Genomic DNA, 15228 nt, shown 5'->3' with positions numbered 1-15228 from the left:
AAGCAATATTTTCAAAATCGGTTTTCGTGCACATGTAGAGCATGGAGCAAGGTATCTTCTGATTTTTTTTTTGTGGTGGAAAAAGTTTTCCATTTTTGCAGAAACTTTTTTTTTGTGAAATTATATTCAAACAAAGTTTCTGCACAAACGAAAAATATTTCCACCACGAAAAAAAATCAGGAGATACCTTGATCCATACTCTACATGTGCACGAAACCCGATTTTGAAAATATTGCTTCGTTATTTTATAAAAAAAATCAAAAACCAAAAAGTGAGGAAATGGATTTAGTTTCGCCTTAATGACGATGGGCACATCCTTTGAAGATGGCCTAATTTTGACTGGATCGTTCTCACTTCGCCCTTTTGCTACCACACAAGACATCCATAGGTCAATATTGGCCTAACAACAGTTGTGTTAATTAATTTGAGATACTTGGGTATTAGACCAAAGGTTCGCCGGCATTGCCCGAAGGCCATACAAGCTTTCTTAATTTTGAACTCAATGTGAGGTATCCAGGAAAGCTTGGAATCAAGAATAACTCCAACGTACTTTATCTGTTCAGTCACATCGATTTCAAAATCAAATAGAAGCAAAGGTCGAACGCCATTACGGTTTCGCCTTTCTGATGAAAAGAACAAGAGATGTTTTACTCGGATTAACCGAAAGGCCATATTGGCGATACTAACCCTTAACCGCCTGAAGCACGTTTTGCATCATGTCGAAAAGGATACTGATGCACATACCGACTGACAATGTTATGTAGTCGTCGGCAAACCCATAAGTAGAAAAGCCGCTATTATTTAGATGCCTCAATAGTGTGTCTGCTACGAGATTCCACACCAGCGGTGATAAGACAAGACTCCCCCTTGTGGGCATCCACAAACACTCAATTTACTAATCGCTGCTAGACGGAATGCAAAAATAACAGCAGCAATAAAACCAGATCGGTATCGTTTGGAAAACGCCAAAGGCGAGGATACACAGAATACACTGTGTAAATCGCATAATGCGAAACCATATATGTTGGTGAAAATTTAAACTAATCATCAACATCTTCATAATCCCGCCTTTATTTAATCTCAAATGTGACTAAAGAAGGGCAGCTGATTGTCTCGGAGAAACACAAGGTCCACTGCACCATTGCTCCGGTTAACGCAGGAAGGACAACATTTTGTGGAGGGCGCCCTGGTTCTCCACGGGCTCCGTTAGCGGTTAAGTTTTTATTAGACCCCCCTAGCCTTAGACACCATGAATTAGGGGTCACCTGTTGGTGGATTATTTCCACCGTAGTGTTATTCTTAGCCAATTCCCAAGTAACACGCTAGTCACAGAAGAGTCACGGCGGCGCAGCTTTTCGTTGCGCTGAAGTCACTGTGACTTGGACTAACAAATAAATACTTACTTGCTAGAAGTAAATCACAGTGACTTCTACACAACAAAAACCTACGCCGCCATGACTTTTCTGTGTCACATGTGTTACTTGGGTTGAGACAATCGCTACCGACACTACACCGCTATCTAGACTGATTGAGAAAAGAAGTTAATATTGATGATCAACTTCATGCGGGTTCGAACAGCCGTGGCTTTACTCAACTTTGATGCACAATATCTTTGTAACTACATCCGCTAAAAATTTAAATTCCGGATTTCTCTTAGTTTATATGTTTATTATTGTTAGAAAAATCCAGAACAAGCATTATTGAAAGTCACTTCTACGATTTTTGTCTGCCTGATAGCCTATAGTGCGCTGGTCTTTCCAATTGTATTCGTCACAATAACTTGGATGTAAAATTTCCAGTGGGAATCTATGCAGGAAACATTTTCTTGAAACTTACGTTTTAACAAAGGATGGGATTTAAACTTAGAATAAACCATAACCTTTGAATAACTTGGTCGACTTTTTATACATTTAGGGTCTGGGACCATTTGGGCAGGAGCACCTATTTTGGGCACTTGCTGCTATAACTCCGTCAATTTTGAACCGATTGGCCTGATTTTTGAAACACGATCAGATACGCACAGTATCTAGCCTTGTTCAAAAATTCAAGTCAATCGGTTTGAAATTGACTGAGTTATAGCAGCAAGTGCCCAAAATAGGTGCTCCTGCCCAAATGGTCCCAGACCCTATATATCAATGATAAAACGGTTTTTTATTTTAGCTATTATTAACGTTATACATGAAAAAAATGCCTAACAATGTTTTCGTGCTACAAATATCTATAGCAGCGTTTCTCAAACTATGGGTCGCGACCCACTGGTGGACCGCGAGCTGATTTTTAGTGGGTCGCGAAGGCTTGAACAATATTGTAATAAATGTCTTAATAAACTTATGGCAAATGATAATGTTCTTCATTTTCAAATGTTTCAATCGGAAGATTTAAGATTCTGGCAAAATTTTTGACTTTCTTTGTGTTCTGGAAAAAAAGTTGAAGTTGCTTTTTGCAAATAGCATTTTTAGTTAGATTTACACGTTGAGTTCAGCAGTTAGAAATCTCCATCGTATTTTCTGATATTTTTACCCAACTTCAGTGAAATTCAATTTTGGATAAAATTCTGTTAAATTATGATAATTCTAACTTTTACAGAAATCCTGACAGGTTTCATTAAAGCAGAAGTAAAATGAATGTTTTTGTAAGATGAGATTAAACATTGCAAAAGGACTCATCTTACCATCCAGCAATTCTATAGTACTTTGAACTTTGCTTGATGCTTACCTCCTCCCTGAAAATATAGAAAAGCATTTTCAATAGTGAATATAAATTAAATTTTCTATTTTAACCCTCTAATACCCAATCCCGCCTTTAGACGGGATATAGTTTGAGCATTTTTGTAATTTTTGTTTCGTGGTAAATCATTTTTTTATATTTTTGGCTGACATTTAGAACTGTTCTGTATATCTCAAAACGGTTTTTGGTGTATTTTAAAGCGTATTTACATTTTTTTCAAAATCATTGAAAAATTGATGTTTTAGTCACCTTTTAGAAGCCATTGTTTATTTTGTATTGAATCGCTACAATTAACATATTTTGAATTTTTCCCAAATCATTCTATCCTTGTTTAATAGTTAAAGGGAATCGAATACACTCTAAAATTATTTTCCTTAAAATTACACGGAAAATAAAATTTTCTATGAAAAAATTTAAAATAATAATATTTCAACAATAATCATAAAATCTAAAAATGTTTTCATCTCAAAAAAATCCGTTCCCCAAATTGGCTTCCAGGAAAAATATAAAAGTGTGGGGATGTTCAAAAATAAAAATTAGAAAAATCAAAAACTGAAATTCACGAAATCGAGAATTAAAAAGAATCATCTTCCAAAACATGTTAAAATCGATTTTAGATGACGAAAAATGATATTTAGATCAAAATAAAAAATTTGGGTATTAGAGGGTTAAAGAAATATTTTAAAGTTCTGCAGCAGCAATAAATTGCCACCATATTTTTATGCATGCATAAATTATGTTTCTTTTTTTTTAATGTGGGATAGAATACCTCCAGTTAGCCTAGTGGTTAAGGCTATGGATCGCCACTTCGGAGACGGCGGGTTCGATTCCCGTTCCGGTCGGGAAAATTTTCTCGACTCCCTCTGGGCATAGTGTATCATTGTACTTGCTTCACAATATACAAATTCATGCAATGGCAGGCAAAGGAAGCCCTTCAATTAATAACTGTGGAAATGCTCAAAGAACACTAAGTTGAAGCGAGGCAGGCCAAGTCCCAGTGAGCGTAGAGAAGAAGAATACCTAGTGTTGCATACAGAGCAGTGTTGGTAAAATCACACTCAAAGCAGACTCATGAACCGCTCCTGCGTGAGCAAACTCGCGCGCGATTCTAAATCATTTTCTCACGCGCGAGATTTTCATGCAAAATCTCGCTCTCACGAGTCAAGCGCTGAAATCTCGTTTGCTTGTAAAACGAATCCAAATCAATTTGAACGGCATTCAATGTTATTGTACGCTAGATTTGCTTTTGTTCTATTATATAATCCTAAAAACTTTGATGTAAATAATAAGAATACCGAGAAATAAAGCAATGAGTGAAATCGTGAGTCAACTCATGCATGATTTTTTCGGCGGTGATTTTGGCGAGTCAAGAATCGCGCGTGAAACAACTCAACCATGAGTTTTGAGAATTTGAGTTTTTACCAACACTGATACAGAGAGTAAAAAAATCGAAGATATGAAGTGAAGATTGACACTCTCATTTTTTCATTCGTGTTTGGCCACATTCATTGTCAGATGAATGCCTCTCTTTGTTCATTCAATCCTCAATCATGAATATTTTCTCGCACGTCGCAAAATGTCCAATTTCTGTTAACAGACGCTCAATCCCACTCAATGAACAAATAAAGCAGATAGTTAGTGTTCTAATTAACTATTATACATTATTTTGTGGTGATTGGAAGTTTAATCGGGGGTTATGGTCTAGATATACAGGGGATACTCAAAATAACTGGGACAGGTAAAATTTTCACTTTTCAAAAAATGTTCAACTCGCTGTAACTTTTCGAAAAGGGCATCAAATATTCTCAAATTTTTACTGTTAGCTCATCAACTAGTTGTGTATCAGCGGTTCAAATTTGGAAAAGATCGGTCCATTCTACACGAAGTTATAAAGATTCTAGAAAAAGGTATAATTATTCGATAGCCAACTTTGAGCTATTATATCTCCGGATCCAATGAACCGAATGCAATGAAATTTCGATCATTTATGACTTATATAATGAACTTTAAAAAACAGTTGACTTAATTTGAAATTATTAATAAGAAAAAAAAGTTATGGCGATTTCAATTTTTCCATGTTTTTCAGTAAATTTATCTATTTTTCACATGCATCCCATTACTTTTTCAATTTAATGCCGGCTATTTGGTTGCTTTCCTTTGAAACATAAATATATTCAATTCAATAAGAGTGAATTTAAATGAACTATAATTACTATCTCGAATTTTGCCGGCTGTTCGGGCTCTAAAGAAGTTGATCATCAATATTAATTTCTATTCCCGATCAGCCTAGATAGCCGTGTAGTGGCGGTAGCAGTTACCTCAACTGGCTAAGAATATCACTACGGATTGCCTAATCCGGTGGTAAAAGTCCACCAAACAAGCGACCCCTAATTCATGGTGTTAAGCGTACCGTTCCTAGGAATGAATGGTTAGGGGGGTCTAATAAAAACTTAACCGTGAACGGAGCCTGTGGAGTACCAGGGCACCCTCCACAGTATGTTGCCCTTACTGTGTTAAACGGAGCAATGACGCAGTGGACCTTATTTGTCTCCGGGATAATCGGCCACTTTTCTTACGTCTCAATTCCGAGGCTTAATAAAAGTGGGTAAATGATTTTTTTTTTTATGGCAGGAATTAAGTTCGTACAGGTAAACCTTCATCACGCAAAAGGTGCTTCTGCTGTGTTGAGTCGAAGGTTTAAAAAAGATGGACTGGAAGTGGCGCTTATTCAAGAGCCGTGGTCCAACAAACGAAAGATTCTTGGTGTTCTGACTCAAAATAGTAAACTATTTTATGATGAGCAACAAGATTCTCCCAGAACCGCTGTCTTAGTACGCAAAACGTTAAAATGCTATCCTATTACAGAGTTTATCAGAAAGGACATTGTTGCGGTCATGGTAGAGGTACCAACCACTAGAGGTAAAACTGAGATCGCTGTGGCTTCAGCTTACTTTCCTGGTGATGTTCCTGAGGTACCTCCTCCTGAGATCGCATCATTTGTTCAATTCTGTAAAGAAAACAACAAATCGTTTATCATTGGCTGTGACGCCAATGCGCATCACACGGTTTGGGGTAGTACGGATATTAACAGTCGAGGTGAGTCACTATTAGAGTATCTGTCTTCCAACAATATAGACATTTGCAATAATGGTGATAAACCTACTTTCTCAAATGTAATCAGACAAGAGGTCTTGGATCTAACACTGTGCAATGCTGCAATCTTTGACAAGATCACAAACTGGCACGTGTCAGATGAGATTTCTCTATCTGATCATAAACACATAATCTTCAATTGGAGTGGTGGAGATTACTCTAGAACCGCATTTAGAAATCCCAGGAGGACAAACTGGGATCAATATGTAGAATTGTTGAATACGCATTCATTTACAATGGGAGAAACTATTGATTCAACCCAAAAGTTGGAATCATTTTCTCAAAGGGTAAATGAAAGTATCATCAATTCCTTTAACGGAAGTTGTCCCACCATACAATCGTCTTCTACTAGAGACGTGCCATGGTGGAACTTTAAACTGGATCGCCTTAGAAAATTTTCTCGTAAAATGTTCAATAGAGCGAAACAAACGGGAGATTGGACTCAGTACAGGAAAGCCCTGACTGATTACAACAACGAAATACGAAAATCGAAAAGAAAATCTTGGATGCTGACATGTGAAAACATAAACAGCACTCCTGTAGTTGCAAGACTACAGAAAACGCTTGCAAAAGACCATTCAAATGAATTGGGAAACCTGAAGCGCGACGATGGAGCTTTTACGAAAACTCCTCGTGAAACTTTGAATTTAATGATGGAAACCCATTTTCCAGGTTCGGTTCTAAGTGTGGATTCCAATGATACTATATCTCTGGAAGGTGAAGGGTGTCCTTATATAAACTCTTCGAAGTCAACTAGTACAATAAACACTGCCTCAGATTTAGCTGATGAAATCTTCACGAAGGCCAGAGTGGAAAATGCAATTAGATCTTTTCAGCCTTTTAAATCTGCAGGAGTTGATGGAATATTTCCAGCACTGATTCAAAATGGAAGCGGTGTTGGTACCATCACTAATTGAGATGTTCAAGGCTAGTTTAAGATTGAATTACGTTCCATCAAAATGGAGACTTGTAAAAGTTATATTTATACCAAAAAAGGGGAAGCGAGACAAGACGCATCCCAAAGCATACAGGCCAATTAGTATTTCTTCAGTTTTGTTGAAAACTATGGAAAAGGTTTTGAAGGATTTTATCAATTCTTCTTACATAAAAGACCATCCCCTATCTGACTTCTTTCTAGTTTGCTTATCAATCTGGTAAGTCAACGGTTACGGCACTTCATTCGCTAGTAACAAAGGTGGAAAAAACGTTTTCAGCAAAAGAAATAGCTCTATGCGCCTTTTTAGACATAGAAGGAGCATTTGATAATGCCTCCTATTCATCTATGAAGCGTGCCATGGAGAACAAAAACTTCGACCAATGTATCATACATTGGATTTATACTGTGCTTGCAAAAAGAGAAATCACCTCTGAGCTGGGAAGTTCTTCTATAACAGTAAGGGCAACGAAAGGTTGCCCTCAAGGAGGAGTCCTCTCACCACTATTGTGGTCCTTAGTTGTAGACGATCTTCTAAGAAGCTTGAAGGAAAAAGGTTTCGAAGTTGTGGGCTTTGCAGACGATATAGTCATAATAGTGAGAGGAAAGTATGACGAAACTGTTTCGGAGAGAATGCAAAGGGCCCTAAACTATACACATTCATGGTGTATTAAGGAGGGCCTTAGCATCAACCCGTCAAAAGTCGTAATTGTCCCTTTCACTAGGAGAAGGAAGATCAACCTAAAAGTTTTTCGGCTTGGAGGGATACAAATTCATCCTAGTGATCGAGTCAAATACTTAGGTTTGATACTGGATGCTAAACTGAACTGGAATGCTCAAATTGAGTCCGTGATCGGTAAGGCAACAAGTGCATTCTGGTTATGCTCCAAAACTATTGGCAGGAAGTGGGGCTTGAAACCAAAAATGATAATGTGGATTTATACTGCCATAATTCGCCCAAAAGTGACGTATGCTTCGTTTGTCTGGTGGCCAAAAACGAAAGAGGCTATCACACAAACAAAGCTTGCCAAAATTCAACGCCTTGCGTCCATTGCTGTTACAGGAGCGATGCGAAGCACTCCATCAAAAGCTTTAGATGCGATTCTCAACCTGCTACCTTTGCACGAGTACGTGCAATTAGAAGCAGAAAAGGAATTGCTGAGACTTGAACGAGTTGAAATGTTTATGCCAGGTGATTTTGTAGGTCACCTGAGCATTTCACAATACTTCCAAAATAGGCCAGTAATGAAAATGCTTAAAGACTGGATGAAACCTGTGGAGAACCATGATGTTCCTTACAAGTTGCACGAAACAACTCGTGCAGATTGGGAAGTCGGAGGTCCCACAGTTCGTCAAGGGTCAATCAAATTCTTCACAGATGGCTCAAAAGTTGGAATAAAAACGGGAGCGGGAATCTACGGCCCTGGAATACAAATTTCAGTGGCGATTGGACACTATCCTACGGTGTTTCAAGCAGAGATTCTTGCTATTTTGAAATGCGCAAATATCTGCCTTGAGAGAAAATACAGATACGCAAATATTTGTATTTTCTCAGATAGTCAAGCTGCACTAAAAGCATTGTGCGCTTACAAATGTACTTCAAAGCTTGTCTGGGAATGCATTCTTTCACTGCGCAGGCTGTGCCAAGGGAATTCAGTAAACTTATACTGGGTTCCAGGTCACTGTGGCATTGAAGGAAATGAAATGGCAGACGAGCTTGCTAAAAGTGGTTCCAATTTTCAGTTTGCTGGTCCAGAACCATTCTGTGGTATATCAAACTGTACAATTAAAATGGACCTGAAACGCTGGGCTGAGCAGAGGGTGATATCCAATTGGATGGACGTCAAAAATTGCAATCAGTCAAAACGATTTATAACACCAAATGCTTATAAAACCAAAAAGCTCTTAGAGCTCAACAAGAGAGCTCTATGTACATACACTGGCCTAGTAACTGGACACTGCCCGAGCAGGTATCACTTGAAAAATATTGGCCATATTCAGAGTGATATCTGTCGTTTCTGTAATACGGAACGTGAAACCTCGGAACATCTGCTTTGCAGTTGTGGTGCTTTATACACGCGCAGGCAAAGATTTCTAAATAGTGGTTGCTTGCAACCCAGTGAGATCTGGTCTGCAAAACCTGGGAAGGTCTTGGAGTTTATTAATTCCATTGCACCTGACTGGGAGACGACGCGTCGTGGCAGTAGCTGATTACTTGACACATGGTAATTAGCTGGCTAGATGCGAATATCAAAACGGGACATGCCACAAAAGTTCAGCCTATTGGACGCAGTGGCTTAATTTCCCCAACAGGGGAGGAAAAAAAAAAAAAATCTCGAATTTTGAAACGATGATGAAGTTTTGGATAAATTGGTGTTATATTAGAAAAAGTAACTAATCGAAATAACTTTCTTTCATGTGAAGAATTTTAAGTTTAGTCAAATGTTTTGAATAGCTCATTATATAAGTCATGAATGATCAAAATTTCATTGCATTCGGATCATTGAATCCGGAGATATAACAGGTCAAAGTTGGCCATCGGATAATTATACCTCTTTCTAGAACCATCATAACTTTATGTAATGGTCCGATCTTTTACAAATTTTGACCACTGATACACAACTAGTTGATGAACTTATAGTAAAAATTTGTGAATATTTGATGCTCTTTTCGAAAAGTTACAGCGAGTTGAACATTTTTTGAAAAGTGAAAATTTTACCTGACCCAGTTATTTTGAGTATCCCCTGTATTTATTAGTGGAAATTATCAGTGACAGAGAAATTAATGAATAAGTGAGAAAATTCATTCACCATTCACATATAACCAGACTGATTAAGTTTGTATAAGAAACATGTAAACTTCTGAAACCAATTAAGACTAGGGCTTCAAATTTTCCCGGGATTAGGCTTCCCGGGAAACGGGAAAAAATATAACCATTTCCCGGGATCCCGGGAAATAAGGAAATTTTATTTACAAGCGAAAAATGTATTTATTTAAAAAAAAATCGTTTATCAGATATCATATTTTAGGTTATCCTGTTAAAGAATGTGCACAAATCAGAAAATTTCACAATAAGAAGGTTCATATCTACCCTCAAGGCTGCAAAACGGTGAGTCGATAAGGAGAGCGTCCAATATAGCTCTGGTCCTCACAAGTTCCTACCTCATGCTTCCACGGGTCAAGCGATGACAAAGACCGCCAGCTAAGAGTTGTGTGCTTAGCTGGTAGTGCAGCCTGGGCACTGTTGTCCTTCTGACTTCAGCTAGATTGAGGAGGTACGATCCGAGTGTCTGTTCACCAAGGAGATGCGGCTCAAACAGCGTCTGTTCTGGCATCCAGCGGCTGAGTAAGAAACGCTGCACCACGCCCAGCTAGATCCAAGGTGGTAGCCCCATCAGCGTGGTCGTCCCAGTGTTGGTTGGGACGTTAAACAGAACTGGCACGATGGCCCTCCGGCGAGACAGGAGTGTTGGCGTAGGCCCAATAAGCCACCCGTAAAAATCCCCATTGCGAATAACATAGGAGAATATACGACTCGATACAATCGGCAAAGACCCACGCGACGAAATAAGGACTACGATTGGAAACTTGGAACATGGAATTGCAAGTCACTAGGTTTCGCAGGATGTGACAGGATAATCTACGACGAACTACATCCCCGCAACTTCGACATCGTGGCGTTACAGGAACTTTGTTGGACTGGACAGAAAGTGTGGAAAAGCGGGCATCGAGCGGCTACCTTCTACCAAAGCTGTGGCACCACCAATGAACTGGGAACAGGATTTATAGTGTTGGGCAAGATGCGACAACGTGTGATCGGGTGGCAGCCGATCAACGCAAGGATGTGCATGTTGAGAGTTAAGGGCCGTTTCTTCAACTACAGCATCATCAACGTCCACTGCCCACACGAAGGGAGACCCGATGACGAGAAAGAAGCGTTCTACGCGCAGTTAGAGCAAACATACGATGGTTGCTCGCCGCGTGACGTGAAAATCGTTGTCGGCGACATGAACGCGCAGGTAGGAAGGGAGGAAATGTACAGACCGGTAATCGGGCGAAACAGCCTGCACGCCGTATCGAATGATAACGGCCAGCGATGCGTAAACTTTGCAGCCTCCCGTGGTATGGTAGTCCGAAGCACCTTCTTCCCCCGCAAAGATATCCACAAAGCCACCTGGAGATCACCCGACCACCAAACAGAAAACCAAATCGACCACGTTCTAATCGACGGTAAATTCTTCTCGGATATAACCAACGTCCGCACATACCGCAGTGCGAATATAGATTCGGATCACTACTTAGTCGCTGTATGCATGCGCTCAAAACTTTCGACAGTTATCACCACGCGTCGAAGTCGAACGCCGCGGCTCAACATCGAGCAACTTCGTAACGTAGAAGTGGCTCAAGACTACGCGCAGCAGTTAGCAGTGGCCCTACCAACGGAAGAGCAGCTTGGCGCAGCTACACTTGAAGATGGCTGGAGGGACATCCGATCCGCCATAGGTAGTACCTCGGCTACAGCACTAGGCTTCGCGACTCCGAATCACAGAAACGACTGGTACGACGGCGAATGTGAACAGTTGAAAAACGAGAAGAATGCAGCATGGGCGAGAATGCTGCAACACCGTACGAGAGCGAATGAGGCACGTTACAAACAGGCGCGGAACAGGCAGAACTCAGTCTTCCGGATGAAGAAGCGCCAGCAGGAAGAACGAGATCGCGAAGCGATGGAAGAGCTGTACCGCGCTAAGGACACACGAAAGTTCTACGAGAAGCTGAACCGCTCGCGCAGAGGCTTTGTGCCACAAGCCGACGTGCCGAAATAATCACGGGAATATTCTCACGAGCGAGCGTGAGGTGGTCGAGAGGTGGCGGCAGCATTACGATGAGCACCTCAATGGCGACGTTGCAAGTACCGAAGGTGGCGTGGTAACAGATCTAGGAGTATGTGCACAGGACGAATGACATCCGGCCCCTGACCTTCAAGAGATTGAGGAGGAGGTTGGCCGGTTGAAAAACAACAAAGCCGCTGGAGCAGATCAATTACCAAGCGAGCTTCTAAAATACGGTGGAGAAGCACTGGTGAGAGCACTACACTGGGTCATTACCAAGATTTGGGAGGAGGAAGTATTACCGGAGGAATGGATGGAAGGTATCGTGTGTCCCATCTACAAAAAGGGCGACAAGTTGGATTGCGGGAACTACCGCGCGATCACACTACTGAGCGCTGCCTACAAGATACTCTCTCAAATTTTATGCCGCCGTCTATCACCGATTGCAAGAGAGTTCGTGGGGCAATATCAGGCTGGATTTATGGGTGAACGCGCTACAACGGACCAGATGTTCGCCATCCGCCTGGTGTTGCAGAAATGCCACGAATACAACGTGCCCACACATCACTTGTTCATCGATTTCAAATCGGCGTATGATACAATCGATCGAGAACAGCTATGGCAGATTATGCACGAATACGGATTCCCGGATAAACTGATACGATTGATCAAGGCGACGATGGATCGAGTGATGTGCGTAGTTCGAGTATCAGGGACACTCTCGAGTCCCTTCGAATCTCGCAGAGGATTACGGCAAGGTGATGGTCTTTCGTGCTTGCTGTTCAACATTGCTTTGGAGGGTGTAATAAGAAGAGTGGGGATAAACACGAGTGGGACGATTTTCACGAAGTCCGTTCAGCTGCTTGGTTTCGCCGATGATATTGATATTATTGCTCGTAAATTTGAGATGATGGCGGAAACGTTCATCCGACTAAAGAGTGAAGCCAGGCGAATCGGATTAGTCATTAATGTGTCGAAGACAAAGTACATGATGGCAAAGGGCTCCAGGGAGGAATCACCGCGCCCGCCACCCCGAAATCATATCGACGGTGATGAAATCGAGGCGGTTGAAGAATTCGTGTACTTGGGCTCACTGGTGACCGACGACAACGACACCAGCAGAGAAATTCAGAGGCGCATTGTGGCAGGAAATCGTGCCTACTTTGGACTCCGCAGAACTCTACGATCGAATAAAGTTCGCCGTAACACGAAGTTAACTATCTACAAAACGTTGATTAGACCGGTCGTCCTCTATGGGCACGAAACATGGACCCTACGTGCAGAGGACCAACGCGCCCTTGGAGTTTTCGAACGGAAGGTGTTGCGTACCATCTACGGCGGAGTGCAGATGGAAGACGGGACCTGGAGAAGGCGAATGAACCACGAGCTGCATCAGCTGCTGGGAGAACCAACCATCGTCCATACCGCGAAAATCGGGAGGCTACGGTGGGCGGGTCACGTCATCAGGATGTCGGATAGCAACCCGACTAAATTGGTTCTCGAGAGTCATCCGACCGGTATAAGAAGACGTGGAGCGCAGCGAGCTAGGTGGGTCGACCAAGTGGAGGACGATCTGCGGACCCTACGCAGAGTGCGGAACTGGAGACAAACAGCCATGGACCGAGTGGAATGGAGGCGGCTACTATGTACAGCAGAGGCCACCCCGGCCTTAGCCTGACCGCATCCGCATCATATCTACCCTCAATCCATTTAAGTACATGAACGTGTTTTGCTAAAAAGAGTTAATTGTTTATTGATTATAATGCTACATCCACTGGCATACAACAACCAAAATAATGCTCAATTTAATCGATTTATTCCCAAAATTTACATTGTCATACTTAACAAACATATACAATCACACAAACAAAGAGTACATAACACCCGATACAAAAAGTATAACTATAACTCAAGACTATACTAACTACCAAAGAAAAAACGAAAAAAAATATCGGCGAGGGATTCCGAAGTTAAACAAAAAAGTTACAAGGGTAAAACCCCAAGCTGAATAATGGCTCCAAATTATCTGATCTAATTAGCACGCGCTGTATGACGTTGCTGCATCATGATCTATGTAGTACCAATGTAAAAATTGATTTATTCCTAAATAGTTGGGCAGTCACTACGACCTTGTAGAAATCAGCTATAAAAAGGACTTTGACTGTATTGCGTGTTTACATGCGAAGGTTGTTCCTTTTGGCACTATAGGATGAACTCTATACTTTGAAGCAGTATGAAGGAGATGAGCATCGTCGGTTGAAATTACCCAGTCAACCAGTGATCGTATAAGATGTTGCATAAGATGTTAAAGTGGAGACGATATGCGTACATTTTACATGCGCCTAAATGGAGGCATGCACGCATATGGCCTCCATTTTACCATCTTATGCAACATCTTATACGATTACTGGTTGTCTGGGTAGTTTCAATGCCTTCATATGATTAAGAGCATGTTATCTGCAAAAGCTTTTCGATAAGCTTGAATTTTATAAAAACATCAAAGTAAATAACGTCTGCATAGAAGTCATGTGATTTGACGAACGTTAATCAAGAAGCTGGGTAAATCAATAATTGACTCGGAATTTAACATTGGCCCTTCAACACTTGACAAAAAAGGCAGTAGAAAAAATCCGGGGAAATTCGGGAAACCCGGGATACAAAAATTGGGTTCCCGGGATTCGGGAATCCCGGGAAATTTCATTTCCCGGGAAATCCATCCCGGGATTGGAAGCCCTACTTAAGACATAGAGTTTATTGAAATCACTTGAGAACCTTTAGTTTATTTTGTCCTTTCCAAAAACAAAAAAAAAACCGATTTAATCCACCTATGGTGAACAGAACCCTTCTTACACTTATTGAAATTATTGCTGTATTATTTGTATTTAACATATTTATTTCGTGCTATTGACCAAAAATTCTCTTGTATGGAATGTTTAAAAAATAGCTTACATATTCTGGAATATTGTATTTTTTGTTAACTGCCAAAAGATCTTGAATCGATTAAATTAGCTCCGAAGTACTTGGTATTCATGGTTATGGTGTAGAAAGGACAAAAATGATATATCTACTAAGTTAATCAGTTTTGGCATTAGCTAATTATTTTGGCTGTCCGGTTCTTGCATTTTTTCCACAATATATAAATTCAAAGCTTTTATTTAACATATTGTTAGTTTTCATAGAATTCCTGTTTATTTGTAATTCGTTATTTATAGCTTTGTTGAAAACAATAACTTGCTTAAGTATACACTAAATATGAGGTCAGCATTATTTATTTAAAAGTAATTTCCCATATAATGGTCAAAAACTCATGCAAGATAACAAGTGAATATAATAATAGAATTAAAAAAGAATTTATTGAAATACTCTTCGTAAGATATCTCATTAATCAAATGTCGAATCGAAATAAAATTTCAGGGCCTTTTACAAGGATATTGCAGCTTTCATTTGGTGCTAAGAGAACCCAAATCGGTTGTCAGACGGCTGAGATATTTATTATGGTACCTTTGGTCAAAAATCTCTCAAAAGTTAACATGTATTACTCCCAAGTACTCTTTGAAACATATCCCGGTAACCAAATGTGCA

The 15228-nt window shown here is 40.4% G+C and overlaps 1 long non-coding RNA gene across 1 annotated transcript in view; it reads left to right on the top strand.

Annotated features, from left to right (window-relative positions):
* Positions 1-15228, top strand: part of LOC134287952 (uncharacterized) — a 746963-nt gene that overhangs the window by 642168 nt on the left and 89567 nt on the right. The gene's annotated exons all lie outside the window — the stretch shown is intronic.

This window comes from Aedes albopictus, chromosome 2 (genome assembly GCF_035046485.1).
Source record: "Aedes albopictus strain Foshan chromosome 2, AalbF5, whole genome shotgun sequence".
Lineage (NCBI taxonomy): Eukaryota > Metazoa > Arthropoda > Insecta > Diptera > Culicidae > Aedes > Aedes albopictus.
This window is presented reverse-complemented; position numbering and strand designations above follow the sequence as displayed.